The following is a 21,493-nucleotide window of genomic DNA, read 5'->3' as shown; positions in this document are numbered from 1 at the left end:
AAAAGTCGGCAGTGCTCCCCCTCCCCCTTAATTGAAGGTGTTCCGCCGCTACTGGGATATAGGCATTAAATGTTTTGTGGAGGAAGTGTCATGTTTTAAATTTGATGCATTGGAAATGCACAAATACCCAAAGAGTTCCAGGACGGTATGGAATTTCAGTAAACTTAGTTGTGTCAGCAATGGGGTCTGGTAGGTGGGGGTAATGGCCCTGCCTGGCGCCCAAAAAGGGGGCACGACCCCGAATGACCTGCCGACCACTGATCTAAAGGAAAGACTCCGCTCGCTTCGCTCGCTCCCCGTAATCAAATTTGGCGGCTTTTACGTTTCGAGTTGCAGCTTTAGTTCTCACATTTGAATTTTCATAGTTTGATTTTTATGCATTTAATCAGCCTTTGCGTTTGTCCAAGCAAACCACAATTTTTAGCACTTGGCGAGCAGGGCCAACCTCGAATCAACAGAATGTCATCGATAGAAGGGCTTTGTACGATTCGGGTGGTCTGCAGAACTTAACCATGCCGTAGTTAGCGGCGTTTCAAGTTCTCACGCCCTCCTTCCGATATTTTGCTCTCAAATATATATAAAAAAACGAGCTACGCGCCTCTCTTTTTTCCTCTTCTTTAGTTGACTTAAAAATGGCAGAATTCGGTTGTTCAAAGTTAGGTCACCAGATCACAAAGTGACCCAGGGGTGGAGCTTCCTATTCACCTAGTGGGGCGCCTGCCCCACCAACTTGCCATTTTGCCCCACCAATAAGCGTTTTGCCCCACCAACTTAAGCCGATTTGCAGGACTTTACTGCTTAGCAAACCTATGTTTTTCGCATTGAGGAGCTTTGAAATGTCTGTGTAATGCAAAATATTATCTCTGTAATGAAAAGAATTGATTCATCGTTGAATTTTATCTAACTTAACAATCGGACATTGTAGGTTTGACAACTTTTTGCCCCTCCAACTTTCCTGGAAAAGCTCCACCAAGTGACCTCGCCTAAAAAGAATGTCACTATACTCGCCGTAACTGCAGTCTGCAAACTTAACGACTGTTTTGAAGCTTCCGGTGATTGATAACGTTTAAATGATGTATGAAACGGTTGTCTCGGACATTTACATATCGGTGACCTAGTAAAGTACATTTTGTAAACCCCCAATTATAAGTCAATTGAGAATACTGAACGAAAGCTACTGAACGAAAGCCTCTTTGGGAATATTTGAAGGGATTATCGAGGCCTTGAAAATTAAAAGGGATCGGCCTGTTTTGGCGATTGCTGGATTGATCAGGCTCTGTTGATTCTATTTATATGTGTAAACATGGGTGGAGAACCTGCCCCGGCCACCCCGGCCGTGGCCGGGGTAACCTTCAGCCGACCCCGGCGCGGCCGGGGTAACTTTTTCCACTTTTGTAAATCCTAAAAGCTGTCTCCATACGAAAAAACTGCCATCTATAAAAGCGTCTCTCATTATTCTTATCTACCTTGAAAAGTTCTTGAAAATTACTTTATTTTCATTTTGGAGCTTCTATGTTTTTAAGTCTTTTCATCGCGGAGCCCGACATGTTTCATCACACAGAAGTAAATCATATTTAAGGGCCGTTATCGTAAGATGGCACTGTAATAACATCACAAGACAGGACGAGGGTAATATCAGTGAGATAGAAGGACGAGCTGCTGGGGCTCAACTTCAAGGCTCCCCCAACTTCCTGCGCCAGGGTGGTGGCCTTATCGTAACACGTTGAGTCGAGAGGTGGGCTTTTCACGCTCCTTCTAACTCGGTTACTGGGCTACGAGGCGAGAAGCGGAACGACGTTTGAAAGAGCGACAAACGTGATCAGAGAAATCAGGTCATGCTTTAGGCAAGCTCAATAATAAAATCACCATAGATCATCAAAAGCCAAATTTCTCTGATTTTAGCGTTCTCCGACAACTTTTCTCACAGTTCATGAACATAACGGAGCTTAAACACTGCAAACAAAGCATTCGATTACTCGTTTAAGGCTCGGTCGCGAATAATATTTCAGGTGCGAGCTCAAATCAATAAAGGGTCATGCAAAACGGTTAAATTTGACATTTTGTTTTGTGTGGGAAGGTTGCAACTTCCACGGAATAAGCTTTGCAAAGGGCATGATGGCATTTTTAGCACGATCATCCAGCAAATTTGACCTGATGACCTGACCTAGCACTAGTGACATGCGTCCGAAATTTTAAGGCGTGTTGCAAAATTGTTACAATTACGAAATCTTCCGCACCTGCGTACAGCAGTTTTCCCTAAAAACGTACAAACGGCAGACATCCATTATTCTATGCCACAGAATAGGGGTTTGTTGATAACCGTTGACAAATATTTGAGCATCATCGTCTTTCTGACTTTCGGTCGCCGGCCGGGGTAACTTTTTCAAACATTCTCCACCCGTGTGTGTAAACGTTCATAAGAAGTGTCTTATTGTTCCAGTTACAACCATTTTAATTTAAACTATTACCAAGAAGTCAATTTGTAAACAACCAGTAAAACGCCTTTTGGGCGACCAACGGAGCGAGCGAGAGGATGGGACTTGCACGTGCGAAATTGCGAGGGGGTACCTCCAACTAACTTGTGCACTGCACCCTACTAACCGGTCTTTAGCGATGTGCCAAATTTCAGCGCAATCGGCCTAGCCGTTCTCGAGATCTGGAAGCGGCACACTGCACGTGCGCACGTGCAAGCGGGGTCCAAACTGACTTTTGCACGGCACCCTACAAACTGGTCCCCAACCGTGTATCAAATTTGAGCGCAATCGGCCCAGCCGTTCTCGAGATCTGGGAGCGCCCCCTGCACGTGCGCACGTGCTGTAGCACCCCAACCTTAACACATGCAGATGAATTATCTGATGGAGGCCTAACTGTGTACCGAGTTTCAATTCAATCGGCCCAACCGTTTTGCCGTTATTGAGGTTGCAATTTTGGGGGTTCTTAAAAAATGTCCAACTTTACCACGCGCCACGTGCGGTGGTTGGCAAGAACGCATGGTGGCTATCACACCACAGAACTTTTACGTCCAAGTGACATTCAGTAAAGAAGACCGCTTGTCAATCGGATGTCCCGTTCCTAAGATATTAGCTTTTGAAGAGCGTCCCCACGGCCGGCCGGCCGCTCATACTCAGGATTTTCCCTTAATTCAGTATGAGACTCCGCTCGCTTCGCTCGCTCCGTAATCAGGGAAGTTACTCCGACCGATTCCGACTCCGCAGCCATGCACTAAACCAGCCATTTATTCGAGAATTGAAATCACAATTGTCCCCCATGCGCATGCAGCGCACAACTGACTCTGAGCATATGCTGTCACATGTTGGCCAACAGAAAAAGTCTTCATTTTTTTTTCAGATTCAGTCATGTGATGTTGAAACGGTCATATGGGCGGTTATCTGACAGCTAAGGGGCTTAGTCCGAACTTTTCACTAATAGCTCCGAATTTTTCACGAAAAAATATGACAGTACATTAACCGGTCTGAGACATTGCTCATCAAGCCGCTGTCGAATATAAAATAATACATTGAGCCCGTGACCCAATCTCATAACCCTAAAAAAATATGTTCATAAAAAGTCACCAGCAGATTTTCGGCCATAAACAGAAACATGCTAAATCGATGAAAATATCTTGGATGTGAGCAACTCAACAATACAAATCAAATGATTGAAACATTGGATGTCGATCTCTGCCGCGTTGCGGGTGCCCGAGTTCTTCCAAATTTACGCCGGCTAGGCTTTGGAGCCCCAACAGACGGCGCGGGTCAATGTCACCGCTAAGGTGGCGGCGGATTTGCAATGCTTGGGCACCTGCAGCTCAACAGAAATCGACACCCGCTTAAACATGAAACATAGCCTATTCAGGTTGGGCCTTTGGCTTAGATTTAAAAACTGACTTAAAACTGATCTTTTTAGGTCAAATTACAGGCTATTCGAGACATGACGACGATAGAAACGGTTGGAAAATTAATATTTTGAACCCCTCTAGGTCTGATGCAGTCACTTTCAGACCTTGCAAGGCCGAACGTGCTGCACCACGCTGATTTTGGGGACCACGTTATCCTCTGAAAAGTTTAAGAACACTGGCCTAAGAGGGCACCAGCTCGACATCTACAGGCTCCTGTACATGTAGTTACAGAGCATTAGGGGCCACTCCGAGCTCAAACGCCGGTCTCTAAGAGCTACACGTCAACCTCTGAGGACCTCACACGTGCTTCAGAGGCCTCCCGTCGGCAAACTAAGGTTTCTGAAAGCCCAACGTCAGCCTCAAAAGGTTTCATGAAGATCTCTTAGGGCCTTCGGCTGGTCGAGGGCAGTGGCTGAGGGTCTGACTCTGGGCCCGTTCCAGCGCCTCCAGAAACCTCCAGAAAGCTCCAGAAAGCTCTCGCCAAAGCTCCAGAAACCTCCAGTAGCATCCAGAGAGTTGGGAGGTCCACATTTCTCTGGAGGCTCTGGTCTACAATAATGGCGCACGTGTGACAAGCACGAATGTAAACAAAGAACTTTTGACTGCTAATTTTACAACTTGAAATTAAAGAAATTACATTGCTATACTTTTGTTTATCTTTCTTACTAAAATCAAAAACAAATTTTGTGTTTCAAGAGAGAACAATCGTCATTCTTTTGGTATCTGTGACACCAATCTCCAGAAATCTCCAGATTGCGTTCCAGCGCCTCCAGTGAAACCTCTGGTAGAGCCTCCAGTCAAGAATTTCTACTGGAGGCGCTGGAACAGGCCCTCTGTTTCTTGAGGACCTCTGAGCCCTTCTGATATCCTTTGATAGCGCCATGCCGCCCTCAGAGGCCTCACTTCAACCTCTGAGAGTCCATGCCGGGCGCCGGCCTCTGAACGCCCCACACCAGCATCAGAGGACCTACACCGGCATCAGAATTCAGAGGGCTCCACGCTGGGCCTCAAGGGGTCCTACGCTGGCATCACAAGATTCTGCACGCTGGTTTCTGAGGGCCCATGCCGACTTCTAAGGGCCCAAGCCTGCATAAGGGCTTACGGATTGCTCTCGAGCAGTGTTCGCCATGGGCCGGGCCAGCCCAATGGGCCATGGGCTGGGCTGGGCTACGGGCTGGGCTGGGCCCACAAATATAAAGGATCGATGGGCTGTGGATGGGCTGGGCCAGGAACTGTTGTGAAGTCAGGGGTTCGCAACTGAGACAAAAACTATAACTACATAGCTTATTACTGTGCAAGACTAAAAAATGAGTCAATAAAGCACGCATGCAATGTGCATTATGCAATATGCATGCAGCTCGCAAAATATTGTTTCTTTGTTGCCTTTGGGTACCTGTGCTGTGTCAATAATTTTTAACCCATTCATTTTTGACGGGCTGGGCCAGGCTGGGCTTTGACACTTTTACCATGAATGGGCTCGGGCTGGGCCGGGCTGTGAACCCATGGGCCTGGGCTGGGCTGGACTAGGATTTTGCGGCCCGTGGCGAACACTGCTCTCGAGGCCCCCAGGGGGCAGGGTCTCCTCTAAGGAAATTTCACGGGGGGGGGGGGCAGAGGCTCAGGAGCCAAACCTAGGGTACCCTCAAATCCGGCTTTCTCATCGGATTTAAACCACTTGTTTTTCGTCCCAGCCCTGATGCTATTATTTCCTTCTCTCTTTTTCTTAAAGGGACCCTCCCACCTTAACATTAGATTTGAGTTGAGATAGCCAAAATGGGGTCCCTGGCTCACAATTACCGGTTTCGGCACTCACAACATCGAGAAATGCCTTAAATCGGAAATATTGAATTTCAAAATTGCAGCATTTTGATTCAGAGGGGCTAATGCATAGGAATACCCCTCTGAATGTGTGACGTCAGCGCAGATATCTAACGATTTTTAAATGTTTGACTAAAACGTTTTGTAGCACGCGGTGGTATATGCTGCTTTGCGCGCAACAAATGCCGCACTTTCAAATAAAGTCGCTAGGAACAGCGGAGATCCCAAAAAGTAAACAAAAGTAAAAGTCTAATATCTTGAAAACCGGTGAATATTTTTCGATGAAATTTGGTAGATATTCGTTTTTGCTCGTTCTGAACCGAGCGACATCACTTTCATGCCAATTCATTAACTTTTTTGAAGGTGGGAGGGTCCCTTTAAAGAAATGTTAGGTCACCTGAGGCCTCTTGCACCAAACTACCTAGCTAGGTAAAATCGAAAAAACCGGTTTCAGAATAAGCTAATCTAACGGTGGTAAATTTGTTTGCAATAGCCCAATACATAATCCCACATGTGCTTGCTAAATTTTGCACGCAAATTGTTATATTTGAGACTTGGACTGGTTATACGATGCAAAATAATCCAAGCATTGGTGCAAGAGGATTTTGGTGCAAGAGGCCTCTGATCATATACTGGCGGATCCAGGCCGGAGATGGGGCGGGCATTTGAGGTAAATATCCCCGCAGCGCCCGAAATCGACGAAAATATGCAGTACTAGATATATTGGACAGGTATGTAGTAAAGAGCAAGTAGCATACGAATATATTCAAGTAGCAATTACATATAAATACGCGGACCGGTTTCGTCTATGAAAGACTTCTTCAGCGCTTAAAAAAAAAAAAACAGTTTTTTTTTTAAGCGCTGAAGAAGTCTTTTATAGACGAAACCGGTCCGCGTATTTATATGTAATTGCTACTTGAATATATTCGTATACTACTTGCTCTTTACTACATATGCTATACTATATGCAGTATATACTTTTTCTAGAAAATAAACATTTACTGGAAAACTGTTTTAAACCACACAACAGGGAATTCAAATCCGTTAGCTTTTGAAATATGGAAACACTTTTTGGGAGTAAGCAGTTTGCACCCCAGCAGCGTCGCCTTATGAATGCATCTGCCAGTGAATGGCCCATGTTTCCTACACAATGCTTCCTTCACAATGCTTCCTTCAATGGCCCATGCTTCAGTTTGTAGCCCATTCACATTGCCCTTCCTGTATCTACCAGATAGTTTAAAAAAAAAAAACTTAAAAAAGCCTTCGACTTAAATGTTATCCAGCACAAAATTTTACGTTGAACCTGAATCCCTTTTTAGCATTTAGGGTAGCTTGACTCAAGCCCGGTCATATCAAATAGTAGGTTGCCACTCGCCAGTAGGTTTCCCTCCGGCTAGCGAAAGAGGTGTTGATCACCAGTGACAGCTTCGTAACGTGGGTGCACTGGCAGCAGAACTACTTCTTAAATGTTCAAATGGCAGCTAGATTCGACATCAACTCCAAAAAGTGAACCAATGTCATCTAAGGTCCATGACCTTGACCTGACCTTTCCGTGCCGCTGGCACTCGCCATAATACATGGTGGACTATCTTCATCGTTGCATTTTGGCACCTTTAGAAGACACAAAAAAGACTGGAATCGCATAGATAATGTGTGCTTTAGCATTCGGCGATTCCCGATTCCGGCCTGACGAGGTCTCGATACAGGTCACAGGTCAATGGTAATGAATCAGCGCCATTACGTTTTGAAGAAATGTGTAGTATTGAAATCAGGACCTGTTGGAACGTCGTTAAGTGTGGCTGCTATGGGTTTTTTCGGGATGCTGATCACGAATATCATGTTATCCCGCGCCTCGTAGGGCTATCGGTGGACCCTACCACCCGTGGGGGGGGGGGGCGAAATGCCCCCCCCCCTAAGATCTCGGAAATTTACCGGCCGAGTTTCAAAATTCAAACGGCGTTCTATAGCCCCGCCGGGGAAACTACCTTGTGACCGAATTTCATTAACCTAGGTCAAACCGATGACGTCACAGGTCAGGTCAAAGGTAGGATTTTCACCGTTCACAGACATTTCAAGAAATGTGTTGTAAAATCGAGTTAATTGGTAAGTTATCGAAAACCATCGATGGTACATTGTTAGTCAAACACATACTTTGCTATCCGAGGTCACTGATACCAGGTCAGGTCACAGAGGTCAGGTTAATGGGGGTCACAAATCACAATATGAAAGTGGCGTGTGGTGTCGGTGTGATACATGTTTTATGGTCCATTTTACATGAAAAATGCGATTATGTGGGTCAGGCAGCCTATGGGGTCAGTTTAGATTATGTTCTGGTGAAGGTCAGGTCAAGGTCAGGTCAAATTAGGTCAAGTTTTAAAGTCGAAATTTTTGCATAAAAAGGGTATGGATTCGATGCAGCTCGTCACGGGGAGTCTAATGGTGGTCTTTGTTTTGCCCTACGTGGTCTAAAATTGCCAAAAATCGAGTTTGAAAATTTGACGTTTTCATTTTTGAACAGCTTTTTCGCTATAACTTAGCTAAAAAACGAGATATCGATCTGAAATTTTGTATGTAGATAGAAGTGGGTTGTTGCTATCACATATATTCAAGTTTTTTCGAAACTCAAAAAACTTTTTGGATTTTTTTTTGCTAATATATCCAAAACAATGTTTTTTATTTTTGTGGATTAAACCTCAAACATTTCAAAAATCTGAGATAACATTCTTGTAGCCCTGTCAATTATACACCTTTTGTGGCTTGATTATTTGTCTGCATCTTTAAAGCTGTAGGCCTGACAGCTCTTCTCGCGAAGGTCTTTTTTTGGCCGAAAATGGCAGAACATGACGTCATTCTGACGTCATTTGTGGCCAACCTATCATAGCCTCTGGAAAATGTTTTGGTCACAATGTGTAAAATTGATGCCCAAAGGGGGATTGTGAGTTTGGTGCAGCGATATCTCTAGCCGTTTAGGAGATATTGACGGAAAAGGACAGGGGGGGGGGGGGCGTTTCGGCCCCCCTAGGGGGCGCGGGTTAGTTTTGATCACAGACGATGTCTTCATGCATTTAGGCCAGGTCGGGTCAGGTCAGGTCAGGTTAACCAGTAGAGGTCTTGCCGGGTATACGTAGTAGGTGTCAACTGTCAACCGCCTCTGACAGTTTCGAACATGTTACGAAGGCACCAAAACTGCTTCGTAAATGATAATATGGTTGCTAAATTCGAATTCAGCTCCAAAACTGGCCTAGAAACATGTAAAACTCCAAAAAAGTGAGCCAAAGTCATCAAAGGTCAATGACCTGACCTGACCTTCAGCCTTCAGGTCACCTTGACACCCACCCTAATGCATGGGACCAACATCATTTCACATGCTTGAACATTTCACATTAAGCTCCACTTGAAACCACGAAAAGACTACAAACGCGCGGCTAATGCGAGCCGACATACGCCGAATCGCGATTCCGGCTAGACATGGTCTCGAAAAGTAGGTCACAGGTCAAAGGTCATTTGGGTCAGGGTCATGCAATTTTCAGGGTAGGTGTAAAATTGATCAACTCGAGGGTTCTGAAAGTTTCGTCGCAATCGGCCGCTTTATATGTGAGTTATTTGCGAAAAACTGAGGGGGGCCGAGTTCGACCCCCCCCTATACGGGCGAGGGTTAACTGTGTGCCCCCCCCCCCCGTGATGCGATTTAAGCTCCACTAGGGGGGGGGGGCAGTGGCGTCACTGAGCGGGGGGCGTTAACATGTTAGAGAAGCGCCTGTAAGGGGGCCCAAGGGCCCCGCGCTGGCTTCTGAGGGCGCAATTCCAGCCTCCGAGGGCCCCATGCAGATATAAGAGCCCATTTCAGCCTCTTGAAGGTCCCCGCTCGATCCGGCCCATGGTGGCCCCACGAGCTGACCTCTGAGGGCCCCACGCTGGTCTCGGAGGGCCCTAATCTGGCCACAGAGGGCCTCCTGCTGGTCTCAGAGGGCCCCAAACCCGCCTTACAGATGCCCTCACCGGCGTAAGAGGTCCCCATGCCGACGTTAAAGGGCCCCATGCTGGTCTTAAAGGGTCCCATTCCGGCCTCAGGGGCCCATACTGGACTCAGAGGGTCACAGAAAGCCCCACGCTGGCCTCTGAGGGTCCCACACCAGCCTCAGAGGGAAGTCTCGAAGGGCTCCATGCCGGCCTCAGAGGGGACCCATGCTGGTCTCAACGGGCCCCACGCTGGCATCAGAGGGACTTGCACTCGTAGGTCGTAATATGTGACTAAAACAAGCAGAAATGACCAGTGTGCACAAAGAATAGAGATGGAACATGCAATTTGAACCATGGTGCATTTTGTATGAAGTTCGCAATCGCAACTAACTACTAAATTAACCATTAGGTATAACATATTCATTCGCCATGCCTGCTCCTGCCCATGACCCGTAGATATGCTGATGTCATATTATACCTTCTTTCGACAGCGGCAGCCACCAGCAGTTGCAGGATGCCATGCATTATTGCATATTGAACGGCCTCGAGCACCGATGAATACTAGTCAGTCTCCAGATACCTGCAGTTCTCCGAATTATTCACTGAGCCCTATGCAAATTTCTACATGTGCAAAGCATCGTTCCATCGCTCCTGAGGCGATTACTCCGTGTGCAGTAGGGTCGGCTACACTGTCGGTAGGTGGCTGGTGGCGGCCTGTCCCGAGTCGCCGGCTGCCCGCTATCGGCATATCTGGCCGCCCGCCCGGCCCTATCGGTTTTTGTCCGGTAGCAGGCGAGGTCGGCACGCGGCCCGTCTCCCGCTGAGCTCCCGAGCCCCTTCCCCGAACCCCCGCCCGCGGCGCGGGGCCACACAAGGCTGTGTGACGTCACCGGCGGCCATTTTGCGGCCCGGCCGGCGACAGATCAAGGTCACACCTCCCCTGCCGGCGCCCCGTCCCCACCGCCGGCGGAGCAGCTGTCAGACGGGCGCAAGGGCGCCGGGGACCGGCCCGGCACGCCGGCCGACCAGAGCGGGGGGGGGGGGGGAGCCACTGCTGCCCCTGTCTCCGCCGATGACGGAGTCATTACGCTCCTATTTGCTCCGTGCCTCACTCGGCATGGTGTCGTTTTGGCAGAAACGCCGCTAAAGGTTGGGCGATTGGATTTATGGGACCTTTTAGGGGAGGAGGGGGTCGAACGGACCCACTCGATTTTTCGCGAATAGCTCGCGTAAAAGCGGCCGACCACGATATAAATTTTCATTACCCTCGAGTTAATCAATTTTACACCTACCATTAAAATTTCATGACCTTGACCCAAATGACCTTTGCCATTCAATCTGTCTGTTTCTCGAGACCATGTCAGGCCGGAATAGCGATTCGGCATCGGCATCAACGGCATGCACCAGCGCACATTATCCGTGTGTTTCGTCTTTTTTTGTAGTGTAAATGTCCCGTCATGTGAAATGCTGTTTGCCCCATGCATTGTGGTGGGTGTCAAGGTCATATGCAGGTCAGGTCAAATTCAATGACCTTATGTTCATTGTTCATTAGGTTTTGACCTTAGCACCTTAAGTTCAATGACCAATGACCTTCGTTCATTTCTTAGAGTTTTATATATTTCTAGGGACTAGGGGAGTTTTTGGGACTGATTTCGAATAAGGCACCCCTTGAACAATTTAAAGTAGTTTTGGTGCGTATGTAACATGTTTCGAACCCGCAATGGTGGATGAAACCTACCTTGCCTACCTTGGCCTACCAGTAGGCCTACCTTGGCAGGAGGTCTACTGGTTGACCTGACCAAACCGTACCCGACCTGCCCCAAATGCATGAATGCAGCATCTTTGAGCAAAAGTAATATAAACTTCGTAATGAGGACCCGAAAAAAAAACTCAAGAACACCTTCACTTTTTGAAATCCTGGCAGGTCTCCATTATCGATTTTTCTGCGAAGCTCTAGCAATATCACAGGTAACATCGGAAATAAAAACCAGAGTCTAGACTTGGTAAAAAAGCAGCTTGTGATCGGTAAAAATCGTGAAGCCATGAAGCTATAACATATTTAAAAAAAATCGACAGCTTTTATCAGGCTCTTTCGCAAATGAGGTTTCAAATGTGAGCTTATGGCCTGAGGCTTAGCCTCAACAAATCAAAAAACGTAAATATTGAAAAATGAGAATTGAAGCGATGAAAAGTCGGAAACACTTACATTATACATCAGAATTAGCCAAAAAGATTGTAAGACAATCGAGTTTACCAGCATAGGTAGTGTTGGTTTCACCAAGTTATTTGGAATTAGGTATCTTTAACCCTCGCCCTGGCAGGGGGGTCGATGCGACCCCCCTAAGGCTTTTCGAAGATAGCGTAAAAACGGCGGCGCGCAGCGCCGCCAAATTTGGCACAGCCTATGGGGCAACCTTTTTACATATGAACTGAAAATTTCAGGTCCGAGTGGCCTTGGGTCAGGTCACCAGGTCAGAAAAACCGGTACAAGGTCATGGTCAAATTTCAATTTTCTTTTTGCACCTGTCCAACTCACAGTTTTCGACTGATTTCCTTCAAACTTTCAGGATGTGCTAAGTTCACCGAGTTGTATAACATATAGTCCGGCTTTTTTGAGGTCACTGACCTGAGGTCACTTAGAGGTCATTACGTCGTAATGTTAAGCCTATGGGAAAATACTAAATTCGGAAAATACTGGAGATATCCGCTTCGTTCTATCACTTTTGTGATTTGAAACCACGGTACTTAACAGCAGGTCACTTGGTGCTTCTTTGTTTGGTGTACTTATCCATGGGTCAGGTCAAATGAGGTCAACTGAGGTCAAATGACGTTTTTGCCGATAACTTGGCACATAATGACGCTAGAGCTTAAAAAATGAAATTATTGTGTTCCCGGTGATCAGCCGAATCGAATGATATGCGATATGATGCAATTTGGTTAACTTGAACTTGATTTATTAATTTAAGTTTACTTAAAATTTAAGAAAAAACTTTAAGTACATTTAAGCAAGCTAAAAAGCATATCATTCGACGCGCCTAGACGTGCTGAGTTCACTGATGCTTTTCTTTTTGCTCTATCTTAATTAGATCAAAAGTTATAAGCGAAAAACTTTTGACCTGTTTTTAGCGAAATTTTTACATTTATACCCCCAAAACCCCCCTAAATATTGACCTAGATCAACCAAATTTGCACAGGGGCGAGAACTCCAGGGGGCCCACCTACCTACCAAATTTGGTGTTTCTAGGTGCCATAGGAGCCAATCGCGAGGGGGGGTCGCATCGACCCCCCCCCCCTGCCAGGCCGTGTTATGAAAAATGCCCTGCCAGGGCGAGGGTTAAATTGATCTTTAAAGGTGAGTTTGAAAAAGAAAATATTAGTTCGAGGTCATAACCTGATCGGAAAAGGTTGCATATCAATCAATTCGCATAGTTAGGTTGAACACATAGCAAGTGAAATCGCCACATAAGGTCCCCATCAAAAGAAAATGTAAAAAACTGCTGTTAATTTTCAATTTTGTATAACCTACCATGACCTTTCGAACGATTGCTAGTTATCAGTTGCTCCTTGACACTTGCGTGTGAGAAAAAAATGTCATGATTCTGAAAGTATATTGTGGTTTTAGCGAGCTTTGTTCAAAACTTCAAAGCATGGGTAATTATGGTGGGATTACCAAACTGATCTGATCTGACTTCAGGTCTCCAACACAAACAATATAAGACAGTGAATTGTTGGAGCTGGTGCCGTCATGTGATACACCGAGCTGCAATCTACTTGGAAATTAGCTGTAGAAATGACAGGATTACAGCTTTTCTTTAAAGCATAATAACGTTTGTGCCTAATCTAACCTGATGACCATTGACCAAACTCGAGAGATCTGCGGCCAAAGTTGTGTATAGGTGACACCAAATTGACACGGGCGTCATTTTCCGAAAGCTATTGGTCGGGCTCCAATGGTTAATTCCGGGATACCAAAGCCATTCTTACCGGCAGTGCCATAAGGCTGATGTTAAAATTCCGAAACTATTGGTTGGGCTTCATGACCGAATTTTTCATTTTTCATGACCGGATTTTTACACGTTAACTTCAGCTTATTTGTAAATTGAAAGACAAAACAAAGACCAACCAAAGCCACGGAATACCAAAACCGCAAGAAAATGCAGGAAATCAAAGTTAACAGGATTTTTTTCCAAATTCAGGGTATCCGTTCCAATACGATAGGCAAAGACCCACATCAAACGTAAGGATCCATGAAAAAGATCAGGGTATGAAACAGGTGATGATCCAAATGAAATACCAACAGCTAAACTGGCACATATTTTGTATTGTGCTAGATAAAAAGGCGTCCGGATGACAACTCTAGTCAGGATGAATGGCATGGCACGTGCAAGTGTCCAACGAAGGATGCCGACATTGTTCCGCTTACCCTATGCGACCCTATACCTACCATTAGTGCCATGGTACATCATGATGCTATTTAATTATAAATATGCTTCAACAATGCACCCTTACAGCACCGTGCACTCATTCATTTTAAAGAAGCAGCGTTTTGGAATTTTTGGAATTTTGCACCCCCGCGGACAGATGTACGGTCACCAAAAAAAAAATGTGTGGCGCATTCAAAGCAAGTTTTGAACTTCTTTGAAATTAGGAAGATCCCGCAATGCAAAGTTCACCTTTCTCACGTGCCCAAGTTGTAAAAAACGTTCGCACGTTCGCTTCTCCATCTCAAGAATGTTTTGCTTGATTTCATCCAAGGCCATAATTTCATCTTACTTCTTTATGGGCCAGCTAGGTGGTTTACCAATACGAGTCAGTTTAGCACAGTACACACACCTTGAATGTGCGCACCGCACGTGTCACGTTCGCCCGGTATTACTCTCGCTCGTTCTTCGGCAAGGCCTCATAATGGCTTATTCAATCAAGACGTTCTGCTTCTGTTTTACCAATGGCGTTTATAAACTTCTTATGCGAGAAAACTCGATCGTGCGACTGGAGAAGTATTTGCGATAAATGGACGGCGAAGCTCTGTCTAAAAACGTGGTAAGGTAAAACATGACAAAACCTCACGAATATGGAACAACGTGTCTTTAAATCCGGCTTATGTTTAATCCACATGGCACATCATACAAATCGGTAAGAGGATTAGTGTTGACTGAAATAGGCATGTTTAGCATTCACGAACAACGGAAATGAAGAAGCACCCCTCAACTCTTTGAAAATTGAACGTACAAACACAACCGATCAAAACTTCCTATCAAACCAAGACTTTTACTTACAATTCTTGCGCCTGTGTTCTCTTCATCAAATGCTTGGATCATTAGCCATTAAGTTCTCTGCATCTAATGCCTAATGGAGTCGTAAATTCAATGACTGTCCTGCCCGCTATTAACACGGTGCTCGCTGAGATACGAGGGTGGGGTGAGACAAGTGCAGCGTGCCGGAGGGCCGGCCGGCCGCCGCTGCAGCGCACGCGGCCCTTATCTGGCGCCTCCCGCGCCGCTCCGCACGATCAATATATCCTCAGTACGGGCCCTAGCCGCGCCCCACCCGCCTGAAAAACACGGCCGCTCGCGCAGTGGACTCGCCCGAGCGGGGGAGGTCACTGTCGGGCAGGTGACCTCCCCCGTAACCGCTCGGTGGACTCGCCGTGCGCCGTGCGCAGAGGGAAAATATACGGGCGGCGCGGCGTGCGGCGGCAAAAAGGGGCGGACATTTCGGGCGTGTGGGAATTGAGGGGAGAGGGAGGGAGAAAAAAAACAAGCAATGCATACTCATTCACCCACGGACTGGTCTTTTACGGAATGGAGAAAGAAGCAAAAAAAAAAAAACGTGTCAGGACTGTAGGGGTCGTCAACTCATTACGTCATCGCAAATAAAAAGCATATGCCTACATTTATCACTTATCGGCACATAACACAGGAATGAATAGAGCTACAACGTCGCGGAAAAGCTTATTCGTTAGCTCTTTCCCATACCTGCTACATTGCATGATTAAATCGAGACATCCAGGCATTTAAACGGCACGTGCACTGTACGTACCACACTTTTCAAAGTTTAATGCAATGCTTTAATATTACCAAGGCCAATATTACAAGCCGTGTGGTTCGAGGGGTGTGGTTAAAGGGACACTCCCACCTTAACATTAGTTTTGAGTTGAGATAGCCAAATTGGTGGCCATGGCCTGCAAATACCGGTTTGGGCACTCACAACATCGAAAAATGCTTTAATTCGAAGATATGGAATTTCAAACTTGCAGTTTTCGGATTCTAAGGGGCGCATTGGAATGCCCCCTTAGAATTTGTGACGTCAGCGGAGATCTAACGATTTTTAAATCTTAGACTAAAACCATCGTTAACACGCGCGTGGTGGTATACGCTGCTTTGCGCGCAACGTCTGCCGCACTTTAAGGCTGCCAAATTATTGCTTCCAAATAAAGTCGCTAGTAACAGGGGAGATCCCAAAAAGTAAACAAAAGTAAAAGCCTAATATCTTGAAAACCAGTGAATATTTTTCGGTGAAATTTGGTAGATATTCGTTTTCGCTTTTTCTGAACCAAGGGACGTCACTTTCATGCCAATTCATTAACTTTTTTGAAGGTGGGAGGCAGGGGCGTCGCCACGGATTTTTGAGTGGGGGGGTCGGGTTTCCGGTCTTCGTCTTGGTGGGTATGGGTGTTTTTAGCCACACTCCCGGTTTTTCGTGTGCCCGGAGAAAAACCTCGGCGCGCAGCGCCGCGAAAGCAGCGGTATATCTTATTGTACATCAATTTTGCATCGTGCATAAAAATCAAGCACAGGTCACTTGAGGTCAGGTCACAATGTCATGTCAATTTCAGTTTTAATGGCTCTAAAAACTGCAATCTTGTCATTCCTATAGATTATCTCCCGACTCCTATAAGTCTGAAATTTGATGTAATGAATGGGATTATAAGTGCCAACAGTTCATGAATCTGGGATTTTACATCTGAGAAGTGAAGTCAGGTCAAATAGGTATGTGACCTCACCAATCATGATAAGATATGGGAAAAAGCACGATGCCCTCTGCTTTGAAAGAATATGCTAAAAACGCTAGATACTTTTGTAGCCATGGCACCTTGTTCATTTTAGAGACAAGGTGCAACTAATGACCAGTGGTGAATTGAATGGTCAGTGATTAGGTCATCAAAGGTCTCTAACACATTTTCGACAACAACTTTTGATGGAGACGTTGTAGAGCGATGACAGCACCTTGAGTGTGTTCAGCTCAGTAACACAGATCAATACATATGCAGCAGGTTCTTTTCCGATCAGGTCATGGCCTTTACCTGATGTCAAGTTTTCTATTCAAGTTTTTAAGTTCAAATTGTAAGCCATGCGACGTGTTTCGACGAAACAAAAACGATGGTGATAACATGAATACAGTGGCGCGGGAACTTCTTCCAGACTGGGGGGGGGGGGCTGAACCATAATAGAAATCAACCTAGGGTACCCCCAAATCTAGTTTTCTCACCGGTTTTAGGCCACTTATTTTTCAGACCTTGGCCTTTTCAACAAAAAAAAAAAACACACACACACACACACGAAAATATTTTCAAAAAGTGAGGTATTCCGTCTCAGCTGAGTGAAGAAACTACCGTTTTGGCAACCTGGAGTAAAGGTTTTAATCTGCCAAATGAGTTGCCGAGCCAGTGAAATAGGTGGATTTTTCACTTACATGCTTTCTTCCTTTGTGACCCACAACCCCTAATTTGGGGAGGACAAGCTGCCCAACGGTTCCTGGCCTCATGAAACGTTGTGGGGCACCGCCCCCACGGCCGCAGAGTTGTGGGGGCAAGCTTCCCCCACTGCCCCCTCCCCCGGTTCCCGCGCCTATGTATGAATCTATGAAATTATGCTGGTAGATTTCCGATTTCGATTCCTCCAGCTGGGGGGGGGGGGGCTCAAATACATTACGAGCAGGGTTGTATACGACTCAATCAATAGCAATCAATTCAATCACGACAAATTTGGGAAACCAATCAAATCAATCAAGTTAGAGCAGTTTTCGGGAATTGATTCAATCGACTCAAACGCGACAATGAAAGGAATCAATCAACTCAATCAAACGACTCAAACCAAGACATACATTAGGTTTTTTGCCCCACCAACTTGGAAAAGTGTCCATAGCAGTCTGGTGTACCTACCTACCTACCTACCTACCTACCTACCTACATAAGAAACATAACAATATTGTCTTTTAAAATTATAAATTGCCATGCCATTCAAAGTTTCTATGTAATAAGGAAGGATACCTAGTGATGGACAGGTGGATCATGATATTGAGGTTCAATGGGTAGAATTGGAGCAGAAGTGTCATTTATTGGGTGCAAAATGACCCAGTAGTTGACTCGCCCCTTAACCCAAATCACCACATTTCACCTAAAAGTTGTCAATTTAATTTTGGCCATATTCCAACTCCATTTACACTAAATATCAGATATTGCAGTTGAAAGTTGGCTGCTCGGATTTTGGCAGTGTTCGTGATTTGGCCATTTACCCTAAACCATGTCTATTTTAATGGATAATATGCATCAATAACATATTAACCATAGGGACATAGAAATAAACATCTTACCTGCATCATGCATGTGACGGTTTCGGTTAGACAGAGACTGACGGGCAGCCTGAAAAATCATTCCACACAATGTGCATTTGAGACATGGGATGTTGTCAGATTGGGAAGGAAGAGATTTGAAGTATTTAGCTTAGCGGTCCACGATTCTGGACGTGGCATGTCAATGTTAGGTACCTATGTGAAGAATTCAAAACATTTTATTGCAATACAATTTGAAACTGTTAGGACTGGGGGATAGGGATGAGGATTAAAAATATATTTAAAAGGAAATGGAGAGGACAGGGACTCTGGGAAAACGGCACGGCGCGACTGCGAAACAACGAAAACGTTTGGTTTTGCCAATAAGTATGCTAAGCTTTTATAAATCTTTATTCTACTTCTTTTGACTTTTTTGTAAGATGACGTCATTGATTATCATGTAGTATGGTAGATCATCATAAAATAAATCGGTTGTACAGCACCAATTTCGTTTTAATTATTATTTCATTTGAAATAAAAACACTTAATAATATTCGGTAAAATATTTTAAGGAAAAGGAAATATATTAAATATGTTATGCTTAGGCTCTCAGGAGAAAAGGATCAACAAACGTTCTGCTGCAAATTAAACAATGCAGCAAAGTAGCTATCAATTGTACGTAAACGTAATCAGCGAGACGAAAACGGCGCTTTTGTTTCAGTTATTTTTGTAGGGGTTTCAGATATTTATAGAGTTAAGTGGGTTGTTTCTGAGGAGATGTGGAGATGTGAATTATTAATCAATCACACTTTATTAGTATATAGGGTCTTGCACTTTATCATCTGGATTAAAAAAAAAAACGTTTCCTGCTGAGTGCAGAAAGGAAGGTAGGTGCATCGCCAGGTTCTATCACCAGGATTGGAGCAGTTATTGCAGTTGAAAGTCAACGTTGGCTGTTCATGTTGTTTAGGCCCTGTTCTTTATTTGGCCATCTACCCCATATTGCAGTTGTGATGACAAGCAGTTTTCAGTGTAGTTTTGTGATCTTTGGTGTCATCAATTGGTGTCATTATTTTTCGTCAAGTAAAACTTATTTGAACTTTCCATTCAATCGACTCAATCATACGAGTCACTCTAATTTTCGGGAATCAAATCAGTCAACCAGTCGCTGAAGTCAAACGAGTCAGTCAACCAGTCATCTCGAAAAGTCAATCGACTCAATCCAATCAACTCAAAATATGCGTTGAAACAAATCAATCAATTCAATCGACTTGATTGGTATACAACCCTGATTACGAGCCCCCCCAGCCGAAAAGCTGGGGGCTCAGCCCCCGCTAGCCCCCCCCCCCGGTTTCCGCGCCACTGCATGAATATCATACACATTCACTGAATCATAGGTTGTTACAGAACAAATGTTTCGGCAAAATCTGTCCGTTTCGCTGTTTGGACTCTATGGTACACAAGCCATAGACCCGAAGTCATATCTGAGGCGAAGTTGGCGAAAGAGCTTTAAAAAAAGCTATCGAATACGTTTTCTGTGTTGCTGTAGCTCTTATTCGTATTTTACGGGTCGCTAGGGTAAAACGTTTACCAACGTAACGCTAAGGCATGCTTTCGGCCCCTGATCGAGGTAGAGCTTCGCGGAAGAGCGAGAATGCTGCCCGTGATGAGAGAAAGCCGATGATGTCCAATTTCAAGGTCTTGGCCGCGGGTCATCTTAGGTCAACATCCAAAAGTAGGAAAAATCTGGCCGCCTGCTAGAACTTAGTGAGCCGTAGCTGTCATCGGGGTCCCGAGTACGAGTTCGATGTAACGATGTTAGTCTTGAACAAAGATGATGACTTTATGCATTTTGGGTGGATCGGGTCGGATCAGGTCAGGTCGACCAGCAGGCTTCCTGCCGGCCATCTAGAGTGGGTGACTGACAACCACCAACGATAGCTTCGTAACATGTTACATAACCACCATTTATCAAAACTACTTATTATGTTCAAACGGACGCTAAACTCGAAATCAGCCCCCAAAACCACACTTGTAAGTGGAAGCAAATAAAACTTAAAGTTAACCAAGGTCATCCATATTCGAATCAGGGCCAATTTTTTAGAATAGGTGTAAAATTCAATAACTCGAGGTCACTGGAAGTTTCTTTGCAATATACTCCTTTTTGCGCGTCTTATTAGGAAAGCCCCAGAGGGATCCACCATCTGACCCCATTTCCCCTATGCAGGCAGGTCCGAGGGTAGCAGGGCTGAGGCTAGCCAGGTACCTCGTAGTTACTGATACGTCATCCGACGAATCGACTGCAACCATTATTTTGACAATCAGACGAACGCTTGGGTCAGTCTTGACGCGCTCGCTCATTTGATGGATAAAAAGGGACTAGAATCATATTGTCATGCTGATGTTCTAGCCCACAGCTTATTGACCTATAAGCAATAGGGACATAGGGAGCTCTTGAAGCGATTCTGAATCTGACGTATTTGTTGATGTTGCTGGCGCCAACTTCTCTGACATGATAGCTAAAAAAAGCATACTCAGCATCGCCAAAAGTGGGGGGTCGACCCCTCCGGTTCTGACGAGTGGGGGGGGGGGGTCGCGACCCCCCGACCCCCCGTCGGCGACGCCCCTGGTGGGAGGGTCCCTTTAAACACGTTGAACCACACGGCTGCTGACGTCACTATCATATAGTTGTGAGCTTTTTGGCAGGTATGGGAAACACCTTCCAGCCCTAAGGCCGGGAATTCAATAAATGTCACTGTAGTCGAGTGTATTGGGTGCTTCTCCTGCGACCGTTCCAACCACACTGCCAACCCTCCCGTGCGACCCGGCGCCGCTGCCACCGCGACTCGGCGTCCCCGTCGTCACATATGTAACAGGACACCCCCTTGGACACATTTGTCAGTGTCGGCTAGACGGCGTCCCCCAGGCGCGTCTGGGCCACGCGGCGTCTCAGCCGGTCACACAGAGCCACACATAACTATAAACTACACGTCCCCCTGATCTTTAAGATCACACATCTCCACGTACACACGCAATATGACACAATGCACTACATCAGACACTTACGGCACGAAATACGACACAATCAACACGAAAGACGAAATACATTACAGCAGTTAGCCGATATTATTCGGTACTACTACCCCGAAGCGTTCTGGCGGAGCCCCCACTCTTGCACTACGTCGCGGTTCAGTACTGTTCTGAGCCGGTGGCTCCTCAGAGGTCGGCTGCGGCAGCTCCACCTCTACAGAGGGATCGGTCCCACCG

Source organism: Amphibalanus amphitrite, unplaced genomic scaffold (assembly GCF_019059575.1).
Source record: "Amphibalanus amphitrite isolate SeventyFive unplaced genomic scaffold, NRLGWU_Aamphi_draft 000280F_arrow, whole genome shotgun sequence".
Lineage (NCBI taxonomy): Eukaryota > Metazoa > Arthropoda > Thecostraca > Balanomorpha > Balanidae > Amphibalanus > Amphibalanus amphitrite.
This window is presented reverse-complemented; position numbering follows the sequence as displayed.